The following is a 16,163-nucleotide window of genomic DNA, read 5'->3' on the forward strand; positions in this document are numbered from 1 at the left end:
GCATTGGGTTCTCTTCCAAAAACAGGTGAGTAAATCGGAATTCGTAGTTCGGCTGATTTTAGAAGAATATTTGTACGTATCAAAATTGGACACTAAGAAACTTTTCTGGTGAAAACCACACAATGGATTCCGATGCAAGGAAATACAAGTTACTGGTAAGTACGCTTAGAACTACTTCTCAGAGTCAGTGCTGTTCTAAAAGATGCAGCACTGGGTTCTCTCCTGATAACAGGTGAGTAAATCGGAATTCGTAGTTCGGCTGATTTTAGAGGAATATTTGTACCTTTCAAAATTGGACACTTAGAAACTTTTCTGGTGAAAACCACACAATGGATTCCTATGGAAGAAAAAACAAGTTCCTGGTAAGTATGCTTAGAATTACTTTTCAGGGTCTGTACTGGGCTGAAAGATGTAGCAGCGGGTTCTCTCCTGATAACAGGTGAGTAAATCGGAATTCGTTGTTCAGCTGATTTTAGAGGCATATTTGTACGTTTCAAAAATGGACACTTACAAACTTTTCTGGTGAAAACCACACAATGGATTCCTATGAAAGGAAATACAAGTTACTGGTAAGTACGCTTAGAATTACTTTTCAGGGTCAGTGCTGGGCTAAAAGATGCAGCACTGGGTTCTCTCCTGATAACAGGTGAGTAAATCGGAATTCGTAGTTCGGCTGACTTTAGAGGAATATTTGTACGTTTTAAAAATGGGCACTTAGAATCTTTTCTGGCGAAAACCACACAATGGATTCCTATGAAATGAAATACAAGTTACTGGTAAGTACCCTTAGAAAATACTTTTCAGGGACAGTGCTGGACTAAAAGATGCAGCACTGGGTTCTCTCCTGATAACAGGTGAGTAAATCAGAATTCGTACTTTGGCTGATTTTAGAGGAATATTTGTATGTTTCAAAAATGGACACAAAAACTTTTCTGGTGAAAACCACACAATGGATTCCTATGGAAGGAAATACAAGTTACTGGTAAGTACGCTTAGAATTACTTTTCAGAGTCAGTGCTGGTCTAAAAGATGCAGCACTGGGATCTCTCCTGATAACAGGTGAGTAAATCGGAATTTGTAGTTCGGCTGATATTAAAGGAATATTTGTGCGTTTCAAAAATGGACACAGAAACTTTTCTGGTGAAAACCACACAATGGATTCCTATGGAAAGAAATACAAGTTACTGGTAAGTACGCTTAAAATTACTTTTCAGGGTCAGTGCTGGGCTGAAAGATGCAGCACTGGGTTCTCTCCTGATAACAGGTGAGTAAATCGGAATTCGTAGATCGGCTGATTTTAGAGGAATATTTGTACGTTTCAAAATTGGACACTTATCTGGTGAAAACCACACAAAGGATTCCAATGGAAGGAAATACAAGTTACTGGTAAGTACGCTTAGAATTACTTTATAGAGTCAGTGCTGGTCTAAACCATGCAGCACTGGGTTCTCTCCTGATAACAAGTGAGTAAGTCGGAATTTGTAGTTCGGCTGATTTTATAGGAATATTTGTACGTTTCAAAAATGGACACTTAGAAACTTTTCTGGTGAAAACCAAACAATGGATTCCTATGGAAGGAAATACAAGTTACTGGTAAGTACGCTTAGAATTACTTTTCAGGGTCAGTGCTGGGCTGAAAGATGCAGCACTGGGTTCTCTCCTGATAACAGGTGAGTAAATCGGAATTTGTAGTTCGGCTGATTTTAGAGGAATATTTGTACGTTTCAAAATTGGACACTTATCTGGTGAAAACCACACAAAAGGATTCCAATGGAAGGAAATACAAGTTACTGGTAAGTACGCTTAGAATTACTTTTCAGGGTCAGTGCTGGGCTAAAAGATGCAGCACTGGGTTCTCTCCTGATAACAGGTGAGTAAATCAGAATTCGTTGGTCGGCTGATTTTAGAGGAATATTTGTACGTTTCAAAATTGGACACTTATCTGGTGAAAACCACACAAAAGGATTCCAATGGAAGGAAATACAAGTTACTGGTAAGTACGCTTAGAATTACTTCTCAGAGTCAGTGCTGGTCTAAAAGATGCAGCACTGGGTTCTCTCCTGATAATAGGTGAGTAAATCGGAATTTGTAGTTCGGCTGATTTTAGAGGAATATTTGTAAGTTTCAAAAATGGACACTTAGAAACTTTTCTGGTGAAAACCACACAATGGATTCCTATGGAAGGAAATACAAGTTACTGGTAAGTACGCTTAGAATTACTTTTCAGAGTCAGTGCTGGTCTAAACCATGCAGCACTGGGTTCTCTCCTGAGAACAAGTGAGTAAATCGGAATTTGTAGTTTGGCTGATTTTATAGGAATATTTGTACGTTTCAAAAATGGACACTTTAAAACTTTTCTGGTGAAAACCACACAATGGATTCCTATGGAAGGAAATACAAGTTACTGGTAAGTACGCTTGTACGCTTAGAATTACTTTTCAGCATCAGTGCTGGTCTAAAAGATGCAGCACTGGGTTTTCTCCTGATAAAAGGTGAGTAAATCAGAATTCGTACTTCGGCTGATTTTAGAGGAATATTTGTAAGTTTCAAAAATGGACACTTAGAAACTTTTCTGGTGAAAACCTCACAATGGAATCCTATGGAAGGAAATACAAGTTACTGGAAAGTACGCTTAGAATTACTTTTCAGGGTCAGTGCTGGACTAAAAGATGCAGCACTGGGTTCTCTCCTGATAACAGGTGAGTTAATCGGAATTCGTAGTTCGGCTGATTTTAGAGGAATATTTGTACATTTCAAAAATGGACACAGAAACTTTTTTGGTGAAAACCACACAATGGATTCCTATGGAAGGAAATACAAGTTACTGGTAAGTACGCTTAGAATTACTTTTCAGGGTCAGTGCTGGGCTAAAAGATGCAGCACTGGGTTCTCTCCTGATAACAGGTGAGTAAATCGGAATTCGTAGTTCGGCTGATTTTAGAGGAATATTTGTACGTTTTAAAAATGGGCACTTAGAAACTTTTCTGGTGAAAATCACATAATGGGTTCCTATGGAAGGAAATACAAGTTACTGGTAAGTACGCTTAGAATTACTTTTCAGGGTCAGTGCTGGGATTAAAGATGCAGCACTGGGTTCTCTCCTGATCACAGGTGAGTAAATCGGAATTAGTAGTCCGGCTGATTTTAGAGGAATATTTGTACGTTTCAAAATTGGACACTTATCTGCTGAAAACCACACAAAGGATTCCTATGGAAGGAAATATAAGTTACTGGTAAGTACGCTTAGAACTACTTCTCAGAGTCAGTGCTATTCTAAAAGATGCAGCACTGGGTTCTCTCCTGATAACAGGTGAGTAAATCGGAATTCGTAGTTCGGCTGATTTTAGAGGAATATTTGTACGTTTCAAAAACTGGACACTTAGAAACTTTTCTGGTGAAAACCACACAATGGATTCCTATGGAAGGAAATACAAGTTACTGGTAAGTACGCTTAGAATTACTTTTCATGGTCAGTGCTGGACTAAAAGATGCAGCACTGGGTTCTCTCCTGATAACAGGTGAGTAAATCGTAATTCGTAGTTCGTCTGATTTTAGAGGAATATTTGTACGTTTCAAAAATGGGCACTTAGAAACTTTTCTGGTGAAAACCGCACAATGGATTCCTATGGAATGAAATACAAGTTACTGGTAAGTACGCTTAGAAAATACTTTTCAGGGACTGTGCTGGACTAAAAGATGCAGCACTGGGTTCTCTCCTGATAACAGGTGAGTAAATCGGAATTCGTAGTTCGGCTGATTTTAGAGGAATATTTGTACGTTTCAAAAATGGACACTTAGAAACTTTTCTGGTGAAAACCACACAATGGATTCCTATAAAAGGAAATACAAGTTACTAGTAAGTACGCTTAGAATTACTTTTCAGGGTCAGTGCTGGACTAAAAGATGCAGCATTGGGTTCTCTTCCGATAACAGGTGAGTAAATCGGAATTCGTAGTTCAGCTGATTTTAGAGGAATATTTGTACGTATCAAAATTGGACACTAAGAAACTTTTCTGGTGAAAACCACACAATGGATTCCGATGCAAGGAAATACAAGTTACTGGTAAGTACGCTTAGAATTACTTTTCAGGGTCAGTACTGGACTGAAAGATGCAGCACTGGGTTATCTCCTGATAACAGGAGAGTAAATCGGAATTCGTAGTTCAACTCATTTTAGAGGAATATTGTACGTTTCAAAAATGGACACTTAGAAACTTTTCTGCTCAAAACCACACAATGGATTCCTATGGAATGAAATACAAGTTACTGGTAAGTACACTTAGAATTACTTTTCAGGGTCAGTGTTGGACTAAAAGATGGAGCACTGGGTTCTCTCCTGATAACAGGTGAGTAAATCAGAATTCATACTTCAGCTGATTTTAGAGGAATATTTGTAAGTTTCAAAAATGGACACAAAAACTTTTCTGGTGAAAACCACACAATGGATTCCTATGGAAGGAAATACAAGTTACTGGTAAGTACGCTTAGAATTACTTTTCAGGGTCTGTGCTGGGATTAAAGATGCAGCACTGGGTTCTCTCCTGATCACAGGTGAGTAAATCGGAATTAGTAGTTCGGCTGATTTTAGAGGAATATTTGTACGTTTCAAAATTGGACACTTATCTGGTGAAAACCACACAAAGGATTCCTATGGAAGGAAATATAAGTTACTGGTAAGTACGCTTAGAACTACTTCTCAGAGTCAGTGCTGTTCTAAAAGATGCAGCACTGGGTTCTCTCCTGATAACAGGTGAGTAAATCGGAATTCGTAGTTCGGCTGATTTTAGAGGAATATTTGTACCTTTCAAAATTGGACACTTAGAAACTTTTCTGGTGAAAACCACACAATGGATTCCTATGGAAGAAAAAACAAGTTCCTGGTAAGTATGCTTAGAATTACTTTTCAGGGTCTGTACTGGGCTGAAAGATGTCGCAGCGGGTTCTCTCCTGATAACAGGTGAGTAAATCGGAATTCGTTGTTCGGCTGATTTTAGAGGCATATTTGTACGTTTCAAAAATGGACACTTAGAAACTTTTCTGGTGAAAACCACACAATGGATTCCTATGGAAGGAAATACAAGTTATTGGTAAGTACGCTTAGAATTACTTTTCAGAGTCAGTGCTGGTCTAAACCATGCAGCACAGGGTTCTCTCCTGATAACAAGTGAGTAAATCGGAATTTGTAGTTTGGCTGATTTTCTAGGAATATTTGTACGTTTCAAAAATGGACACTTAGAAACTTTTCCGGTGAAAACCACACAATGGATTCCTATGGAAGGAAATACAAGTTACTGGTAAGTACGCTTAGAATTACTTTTCAGCGTCAGTGCTGGTCTAAAAGATGCAGCACTGGGTTCTCTCCTGATAAAAGGTGAGTAAATCAGAATTCGTACTTCGGCTGATTTTAGAGGAATATTTGTACGTATCAAAATTGGACACTAAGAAACTTTTCTGGTGAAAACCACACAATGGATTCCGATGCAAGGAAATACATGTTACTGGTAAGTACGCTCAGAATTACTTTTCAGGGTCAGTACTGGGCTGAAAGATGCAGCACTGGGTTATCTCCTGATAGCAGGACAGTAAATCGGAATTCGTAGTTCAGCTCATTTTAGAGGAATATTTGTAGGTTTCAAAAATGGACACTTAGAAACTTTTCTGCTCAAAACCACACAATGGATTCCTATGGAATGAAATACAAGTTACTGGTAAGTACACTTAGAATTACTTTTCAGGGTCAGTGTTGGACTAAAAGATGGAGCACTGGGTTCTCTCCTGATAACAGTTGAGTAAATCAGAATTCGTACTTCGGCTGATTTTAGAGGAATATTTGTAAGTTTCAAAAATGGACACAGAAACTTTTCTGGTGAAAACCACACAATTGATTCCTATGGAAGGAAATACAAGTTACTGGTAAGTACGCTTAGAAATACTTTTCAGGGTCAGTGCTGGGATTAAAGATGCAGCAGTGGGTTCTCTCCTGATCACAGGTGAGTAAATCGGAATTCGTAGTTCGGCTGATTTTAGAGGAATATTTGTACGTTTCAAAATTAGACACTTGTCTGGTAAAAACCACACAAAAGGATTCCAATTGAAGGAAATACAAGTTACTGGTAAGTACACTTAGAATTACTTCTCAGAGTCAGTGCTGGTCTAAAAGATGCAGCACTGGGTTCTCTCCTGATAACAGGTGAGTAAATCGGAATTCGTAGTTTGGCTGATTTTAGAGGAATAACTGTACGTTTCAAAAATGGACACAGAAACTTTTCTGGTGAAAACCACACAATGGATTCCTATGGAAGGAAATACAAGTTACTGGTAAGTACGCTTAGAATTACTTTTCAGGGTCAGTGCTGGGCTAAAAGATGAAGCACTGGGTTCTCTCCTGATAACAGGTGAGTAAATCGGAATTCGTAGTTCGGCTGATTTATAGGAATATTTGTACGTATCAAAATTGGACACTAAGAAACTTTTCTGGTGAAAACCACACAATGGATTCTGATGCAAGGAAATACAAGTTACTGGTAAGTACGCTTAGAATTACTTTTCAGGGTCAGTACTAGGCTGAAAGATGCAGCACTGGGTTATCTCCTAATACCAGGAGAGTAAATCAGAATTCGTAGTTCAGCTCATTTTAGAGGAATATTTGTAAGTTTCAAAAATGGACACAAAAACTTTTCTGGTGAAAACCACACAATGGATTCCTATGGAAGGAAATACAAGTTACTGGTAAGTACGCTTAGAATTACTTTTCAGGGTCTGTGCTGGGATTAAAGATGCAGCACTGGGTTCTCTCCTGATCACAGGTGAGTAAATCGGAATTAGTAGTTCGGCTGATTTTAGAGGAATATTTGTACGTTTCAAAATTGGACACTTATCTGGTGAAAACCACACAAAGGATTCCTATGGAAGGAAATATAAGTTACTGGTAAGTACGCTTAGAACTACTTCTCAGAGTCAGTGCTGTTCTAAAAGATGCAGCACTGGGTTCTCTCCTGATAACAGGTGAGTAAATCGGAATTCGTAGTTCGGCTGATTTTAGAGGAATATTTGTACCTTTCAAAATTGGACACTTAGAAACTTTTCTGGTGAAAACCACACAATGGATTCCTATGGAAGAAAAAACAAGTTCCTGGTAAGTATGCTTAGAATTACTTTTCAGGGTCTGTACTGGGCTGAAAGATGTAGCAGCGGGTTCTCTCCTGATAACAGGTGAGTAAATCGGAATTCGTTGTTCGGCTGATTTTAGAGGCATATTTGTACGTTTCAAAAATGGACACTTAGAAACTTTTCTGGTGAAAACCACACAATGGATTCCTATGGAAGGAAATACAAGTTATTGGTAAGTACGCTTAGAATTACTTTTCAGAGTCAGTGCTGGTCTAAACCATGCAGCACAGGGTTCTCTCCTGATAACAAGTGAGTAAATCGGAATTCGTAGTTCGGCTGATTTATAGGAATATTTGTACGTATCAAAAATGGACACTTAGAAACTTTTCCGGTGAAAACCACACAATGGATTCCTATGGAAGGAAATACAAGTTACTGGTAAGTACGCTTAGAATTACTTTTCAGCGTCAGTGCTGGTCTAAAAGATGCAGCACTGGGTTCTCTCCTGATAAAAGGTGAGTAAATCAGAATTCGTACTTCGGCTGATTTTAGAGGAATATTTGTACGTATCAAAATTGGACACTAAGAAACTTTTCTGGTGAAAACCACACAATGGATTCCGATGCAAGGAAATACATGTTACTGGTAAGTACGCTCAGAATTACTTTTCAGGGTCAGTACTGGGCTGAAAGATGCAGCACTGGGTTATCTCCTGATAGCAGGACAGTAAATCGGAATTCGTAGTTCAGCTCATTTTAGAGGAATATTTGTAGGTTTCAAAAATGGACACTTAGAAACTTTTCTGCTCAAAACCACACAATGGATTCCTATGGAATGAAATACAAGTTACTGGTAAGTACACTTAGAATTACTTTTCAGGGTCAGTGTTGGACTAAAAGATGGAGCACTGGGTTCTCTCCTGATAACAGTTGAGTAAATCAGAATTCGTACTTCGGCTGATTTTAGAGGAATATTTGTAAGTTTCAAAAATGGACACAGAAACTTTTCTGGTGAAAACCACACAATTGATTCCTATGGAAGGAAATACAAGTTACTGGTAAGTACGCTTAGAAATACTTTTCAGGGTCAGTGCTGGGATTAAAGATGCAGCAGTGGGTTCTCTCCTGATCACAGGTGAGTAAATCGGAATTCGTAGTTCGGCTGATTTTAGAGGAATATTTGTACGTTTCAAAATTAGACACTTGTCTGGTAAAAACCACACAAAAGGATTCCAATTGAAGGAAATACAAGTTACTGGTAAGTACACTTAGAATTACTTCTCAGAGTCAGTGCTGGTCTAAAAGATGCAGCACTGGGTTCTCTCCTGATAACAGGTGAGTAAATCGGAATTCGTAGTTTGGCTGATTTTAGAGGAATAACTGTACGTTTCAAAAATGGACACAGAAACTTTTCTGGTGAAAACCACACAATGGATTCCTATGGAAGGAAATACAAGTTACTGGTAAGTACGCTTAGAATTACTTTTCAGGGTCAGTGCTGGGCTAAAAGATGAAGCACTGGGTTCTCTCCTGATAACAGGTGAGTAAATCGGAATTCGTAGTTCGGCTGATTTATAGGAATATTTGTACGTATCAAAATTGGACACTAAGAAACTTTTCTGGTGAAAACCACACAATGGATTCTGATGCAAGGAAATACAAGTTACTGGTAAGTACGCTTAGAATTACTTTTCAGGGTCAGTACTAGGCTGAAAGATGCAGCACTGGGTTATCTCCTAATACCAGGAGAGTAAATCAGAATTCGTAGTTCAGCTCATTTTAGAGGAATATTTGTAAGTTTCAAAAATGGACACAAAAACTTTTCTGGTGAAAACCACACAATGGATTCCTATGGAAGGAAATACAAGTTACTGGTAAGTACGCTTAGAATTACTTTTCAGGGTCTGTGCTGGGATTAAAGATGCAGCACTGGGTTCTCTCCTGATCACAGGTGAGTAAATCGGAATTAGTAGTTCGGCTGATTTTAGAGGAATATTTGTACGTTTCAAAATTGGACACTTATCTGGTGAAAACCACACAAAGGATTCCTATGGAAGGAAATATAAGTTACTGGTAAGTACGCTTAGAACTACTTCTCAGAGTCAGTGCTGTTCTAAAAGATGCAGCACTGGGTTCTCTCCTGATAACAGGTGAGTAAATCGGAATTCGTAGTTCGGCTGATTTTAGAGGAATATTTGTACCTTTCAAAATTGGACACTTAGAAACTTTTCTGGTGAAAACCACACAATGGATTCCTATGGAAGAAAAAACAAGTTCCTGGTAAGTATGCTTAGAATTACTTTTCAGGGTCTGTACTGGGCTGAAAGATGTAGCAGCGGGTTCTCTCCTGATAACAGGTGAGTAAATCGGAATTCGTTGTTCGGCTGATTTTAGAGGCATATTTGTACGTTTCAAAAATGGACACTTAGAAACTTTTCTGGTGAAAACCACACAATGGATTCCTATGGAAGGAAATACAAGTTATTGGTAAGTACGCTTAGAATTACTTTTCAGAGTCAGTGCTGGTCTAAACCATGCAGCACAGGGTTCTCTCCTGATAACAAGTGAGTAAATCGGAATTCGTAGTTCGGCTGATTTATAGGAATATTTGTACGTATCAAAAATGGACACTTAGAAACTTTTCCGGTGAAAACCACACAATGGATTCCTATGGAAGGAAATACAAGTTACTGGTAAGTACGCTTAGAATTACTTTTCAGCGTCAGTGCTGGTCTAAAAGATGCAGCACTGGGTTCTCTCCTGATAAAAGGTGAGTAAATCAGAATTCGTACTTCGGCTGATTTTAGAGGAATATTTGTACGTATCAAAATTGGACACTAAGAAACTTTTCTGGTGAAAACCACACAATGGATTCCGATGCAAGGAAATACATGTTACTGGTAAGTACGCTCAGAATTACTTTTCAGGGTCAGTACTGGGCTGAAAGATGCAGCACTGGGTTATCTCCTGATAGTAGGACAGTAAATCGGAATTCGTAGTTCAGCTCATTTTAGAGGAATATTTGTAGGTTTCAAAAATGGACACTTAGAAACTTTTCTGCTCAAAACCACACAATGGATTCCTATGGAATGAAATACAAGTTACTGGTAAGTACACTTAGAATTACTTTTCAGGGTCAGTGTTGGACTAAAAGATGGAGCACTGGGTTCTCTCCTGATAACAGTTGAGTAAATCAGAATTCGTACTTCGGCTGATTTTAGAGGAATATTTGTAAGTTTCAAAAATGGACACAGAAACTTTTCTGGTGAAAACCACACAATTGATTCCTATGGAAGGAAATACAAGTTACTGGTAAGTACGCTTAGAAATACTTTTCAGGGTCAGTGCTGGGATTAAAGATGCAGCAGTGGGTTCTCTCCTGATCACAGGTGAGTAAATCGGAATTCGTAGTTCGGCTGATTTTAGAGGAATATTTGTACGTTTCAAAATTAGACACTTATCTGGTAAAAACCACACAAAAGGATTCCAATTGAAGGAAATACAAGTTACTGGTAAGTACACTTAGAATTACTTCTCAGAGTCAGTGCTGGTCTAAAAGATGCAGCACTGGGTTCTCTCCTGATAACAGGTGAGTAAATCGGAATTCGTAGTTTGGCTGATTTTAGAGGAATAACTGTACGTTTCAAAAATGGACACAGAAACTTTTCTGGTGAAAACCACACAATGGATTCCTATGGAAGGAAATACAAGTTACTGGTAAGTACGCTTAGAATTACTTTTCAGGGTCAGTGCTGGGCTAAAAGATGAAGCACTGGGTTCTCTCCTGATAACAGGTGAGTAAATCGGAATTCGTAGTTCGGCTGATTTATAGGAATATTTGTACGTATCAAAATTGGACACTAAGAAACTTTTCTGGTGAAAACCACACAATGGATTCTGATGCAAGGAAATACAAGTTACTGGTAAGTACGCTTAGAATTACTTTTCAGGGTCAGTACTAGGCTGAAAGATGCAGCACTGGGTTATCTCCTAATAACAGGAGAGTAAATCAGAATTCGTAGTTCAGCTCATTTTAGAGGAATATTTGTACGTTTCAAAAATGGACACTTAGAAACTTTCCTGCTCAAAACCACACAATGGATTCCTATGGAATGAAATACAAGTTACTGGTAAGTACACCTAGAATTACTTTTCAGGGTCAGTACTGGACTGAAAGATGCAGCACTGGGTTATCTCCTGATAACAGGAGAGTAAATCGGAATTCGTAGTTCAACTCATTTTAGAGGAATATTGTACGTTTCAAAAATGGACACTTAGAAACTTTTCTGCTCAAAACCACACAATGGATTCCTATGGAATGAAATACAAGTTACTGGTAAGTACACTTAGAATTACTTTTCAGGGTCAGTGTTGGACTAAAAGATGGAGCACTGGGTTCTCTCCTGATAACAGGTGAGTAAATCAGAATTCATACTTCAGCTGATTTTAGAGGAATATTTGTAAGTTTCAAAAATGGACACAAAAACTTTTCTGGTGAAAACCACACAATGGATTCCTATGGAAGGAAATACAAGTTACTGGTAAGTACGCTTAGAATTACTTTTCAGGGTCTGTGCTGGGATTAAAGATGCAGCACTGGGTTCTCTCCTGATCACAGGTGAGTAAATCGGAATTAGTAGTTCGGTTGATTTTAGAGGAATATTTGTACGTTTCAAAATTGGACACTTATCTGGTGAAAACCACACAAAGGATTCCTATGGAAGGAAATATAAGTTACTGGTAAGTACGCTTAGAACTACTTCTCAGAGTCAGTGCTGTTCTAAAAGATGCAGCACTGGGTTCTCTCCTGATAACAGGTGAGTAAATCGGAATTCGTAGTTCGGCTGATTTTAGAGGAATATTTGTACCTTTCAAAATTGGACACTTAGAAACTTTTCTGGTGAAAACCACACAATGGATTCCTATGGAAGAAAAAACAAGTTCCTGGTAAGTATGCTTAGAATTACTTTTCAGGGTCTGTACTGGGCTGAAAGATGTAGCAGCGGGTTCTCTCCTGATAACAGGTGAGTAAATCGGAATTCGTTGTTCGGCTGATTTTAGAGGCATATTTGTACGTTTCAAAAATGGACACTTAGAAACTTTTCTGGTGAAAACCACACAATGGATTCCTATGGAAGGAAATACAAGTTATTGGTAAGTACGCTTAGAATTACTTTTCAGAGTCAGTGCTGGTCTAAACCATGCAGCACAGGGTTCTCTCCTGATAACAAGTGAGTAAATCGGAATTTGTAGTTTGGCTGATTTTCTAGGAATATTTGTACGTTTCAAAAATGGACACTTAGAAACTTTTCCGGTGAAAACCACACAATGGATTCCTATGGAAGGAAATACAAGTTACTGGTAAGTACGCTTAGAATTACTTTTCAGCATCAGTGCTGGTCTAAAAGATGCAGCACTGGGTTCTCTCCTGATAAAAGGTGAGTAAATCAGAATTCGTACTTCGGCTGATTTTAGAGGAATATTTGTACGTATCAAAATTGGACACTAAGAAACTTTTCTGGTGAAAACCACACAATGGATTCCGATGCAAGGAAATACATGTTACTGGTAAGTACGCTCAGAATTACTTTTCAGGGTCAGTACTGGGCTGAAAGATGCAGCACTGGGTTATCTCCTGATAGCAGGACAGTAAATCGGAATTCGTAGTTCAGCTCATTTTAGAGGAATATTTGTAGGTTTCAAAAATGGACACTTAGAAACTTTTCTGCTCAAAACCACACAATGGATTCCTATGGAATGAAATACAAGTTACTGGTAAGTACACTTAGAATTACTTTTCAGGGTCAGTGTTGGACTAAAAGATGGAGCACTGGGTTCTCTCCTGATAACAGTTGAGTAAATCAGAATTCGTACTTCAGCTGATTTTAGAGGAATATTTGTAAGTTTCAAAAATGGACACAGAAACTTTTCTGGTGAAAACCACACAATTGATTCCTATGGAAGGAAATACAAGTTACTGGTAAGTACGCTTAGAAATACTTTTCAGGGTCAGTGCTGGGATTAAAGATGCAGCAGTGGGTTCTCTTCTGATCACAGGTGAGTAAATCGGAATTCGTAGTTCGGCTGATTTTAGAGGAATATTTGTACGTTTCAAAATTAGACACTTATCTGGTAAAAACCACACAAAAGGATTCCAATTGAAGGAAATACAAGTTACTGGTAAGTACACTTAGAATTACTTCTCAGAGTCAGTGCTGGTCTAAAAGATGCAGCACTGGGTTCTCTCCTGATAACAGGTGAGTAAATCGGAATTCGTAGTTTGGCTGATTTTAGAGGAATAACTGTACGTTTCAAAAATGGACACAGAAACTTTTCTGGTGAAAACCACACAATGGATTCCTATGGAAGGAAATACAAGTTACTGGTAAGTACGCTTAGAATTACTTTTCAGGGTCAGTGCTGGGCTAAAAGATGAAGCACTGGGTTCTCTCCTGATAACAGGTGAGTAAATTGGAATTCGTAGTTCGGCTGATTTATAGGAATATTTGTACGTATCAAAATTGGACACTAAGAAACTTTTCTGGTGAAAACCACACAATGGATTCTGATGCAAGGAAATACAAGTTACTGGTAAGTACGCTTAGAATTACTTTTCAGGGTCAGTACTAGGCTGAAAGATGCAGCACTGGGTTATCTCCTAATAACAGGAGAGTAAATCAGAATTCGTAGTTCAGCTCATTTTAGAGGAATATTTGTAAGTTTCAAAAATGGACACAAAAACTTTTCTGGTGAAAACCACACAATGGATTCCTATGGAAGGAAATACAAGTTACTGGTAAGTACGCTTAGAATTACTTTTCAGGGTCTGTGCTGGGATTAAAGATGCAGCACTGGGTTCTCTCCTGATCACAGGTGAGTAAATCGGAATTAGTAGTTCGGCTGATTTTAGAGGAATATTTGTACGTTTCAAAATTGGACACTTATCTGGTGAAAACCACACAAAGGATTCCTATGGAAGGAAATATAAGTTACTGGTAAGTACGCTTAGAACTACTTCTCAGAGTCAGTGCTGTTCTAAAAGATGCAGCACTGGGTTCTCTCCTGATAACAGGTGAGTAAATCGGAATTCGTAGTTCGGCTGATTTTAGAGGAATATTTGTACCTTTCAAAATTGGACACTTAGAAACTTTTCTGGTGAAAACCACACAATGGATTCCTATGGAAGAAAAAACAAGTTCCTGGTAAGTATGCTTAGAATTACTTTTCAGGGTCTGTACTGGGCTGAAAGATGTAGCAGCGGGTTCTCTCCTGATAACAGGTGAGTAAATCGGAATTCGTTGTTCGGCTGATTTTAGAGGCATATTTGTACGTTTCAAAAATGGACACTTAGAAACTTTTCTGGTGAAAACCACACAATGGATTCCTATGGAAGGAAATACAAGTTATTGGTAAGTACGCTTAGAATTACTTTTCAGAGTCAGTGCTGGTCTAAACCATGCAGCACAGGGTTCTCTCCTGATAACAAGTGAGTAAATCGGAATTCGTAGTTCGGCTGATTTATAGGAATATTTGTACGTATCAAAAATGGACACTTAGAAACTTTTCCGGTGAAAACCACACAATGGATTCCTATGGAAGGAAATACAAGTTACTGGTAAGTACGCTTAGAATTACTTTTCAGCGTCAGTGCTGGTCTAAAAGATGCAGCACTGGGTTCTCTCCTGATAAAAGGTGAGTAAATCAGAATTCGTACTTCGGCTGATTTTAGAGGAATATTTGTACGTATCAAAATTGGACACTAAGAAACTTTTCTGGTGAAAACCACCCAATGGATTCCGATGCAAGGAAATACATGTTACTGGTAAGTACGCTCAGAATTACTTTTCAGGGTCAGTACTGGGCTGAAAGATGCAGCACTGGGTTATCTCCTGATAGCAGGACAGTAAATCGGAATTCGTAGTTCAGCTCATTTTAGAGGAATATTTGTAGGTTTCAAAAATGGACACTTAGAAACTTTTCTGCTCAAAACCACACAATGGATTCCTATGGAATGAAATACAAGTTACTGGTAAGTACACTTAGAATTACTTTTCAGGGTCAGTGTTGGACTAAAAGATGGAGCACTGGGTTCTCTCCTGATAACAGTTGAGTAAATCAGAATTCGTACTTCGGCTGATTTTAGAGGAATATTTGTAAGTTTCAAAAATGGACACAGAAACTTTTCTGGTGAAAACCACACAATTGATTCCTATGGAAGGAAATACAAGTTACTGGTAAGTACGCTTAGAAATACTTTTCAGGGTCAGTGCTGGGATTAAAGATGCAGCAGTGGGTTCTCTTCTGATCACAGGTGAGTAAATCGGAATTCGTAGTTCGGCTGATTTTAGAGGAATATTTGTACGTTTCAAAATTAGACACTTATCTGGTAAAAACCACACAAAAGGATTCCAATTGAAGGAAATACAAGTTACTGGTAAGTACACTTAGAATTACTTCTCAGAGTCAGTGCTGGTCTAAAAGATGCAGCACTGGGTTCTCTCCTGATAACAGGTGAGTAAATCGGAATTCGTAGTTTGGCTGATTTTAGAGGAATAACTGTACGTTTCAAAAATGGACACAGAAACTTTTCTGGTGAAAACCACACAATGGATTCCTATGGAAGGAAATACAAGTTACTGGTAAGTACGCTTAGAATTACTTTTCAGGGTCAGTGCTGGGCTAAAAGATGAAGCACTGGGTTCTCTCCTGATAACAGGTGAGTAAATCGGAATTCGTAGTTCGGCTGATTTATAGGAATATTTGTACGTATCAAAATTGGACACTAAGAAACTTTTCTGGTGAAAACCACACAATGGATTCTGATGCAAGGAAATACAAGTTACTGGTAAGTACGCTTAGAATTACTTTTCAGGGTCAGTACTAGGCTGAAAGATGCAGCACTGGGTTATCTCCTAATAACAGGAGAGTAAATCAGAATTCGTAGTTCAGCTCATTTTAGAGGAATATTTGTACGTTTCAAAAATGGACACTTAGAAACTTTCCTGCTCAAAACCACACAATGGATTCCTATGGAATGAAATACAAGTTACTGGT

This window comes from Triturus cristatus, chromosome 1_1 (genome assembly GCF_964204655.1).
Source record: "Triturus cristatus chromosome 1_1, aTriCri1.1, whole genome shotgun sequence".
NCBI lineage: Eukaryota > Metazoa > Chordata > Amphibia > Caudata > Salamandridae > Triturus > Triturus cristatus.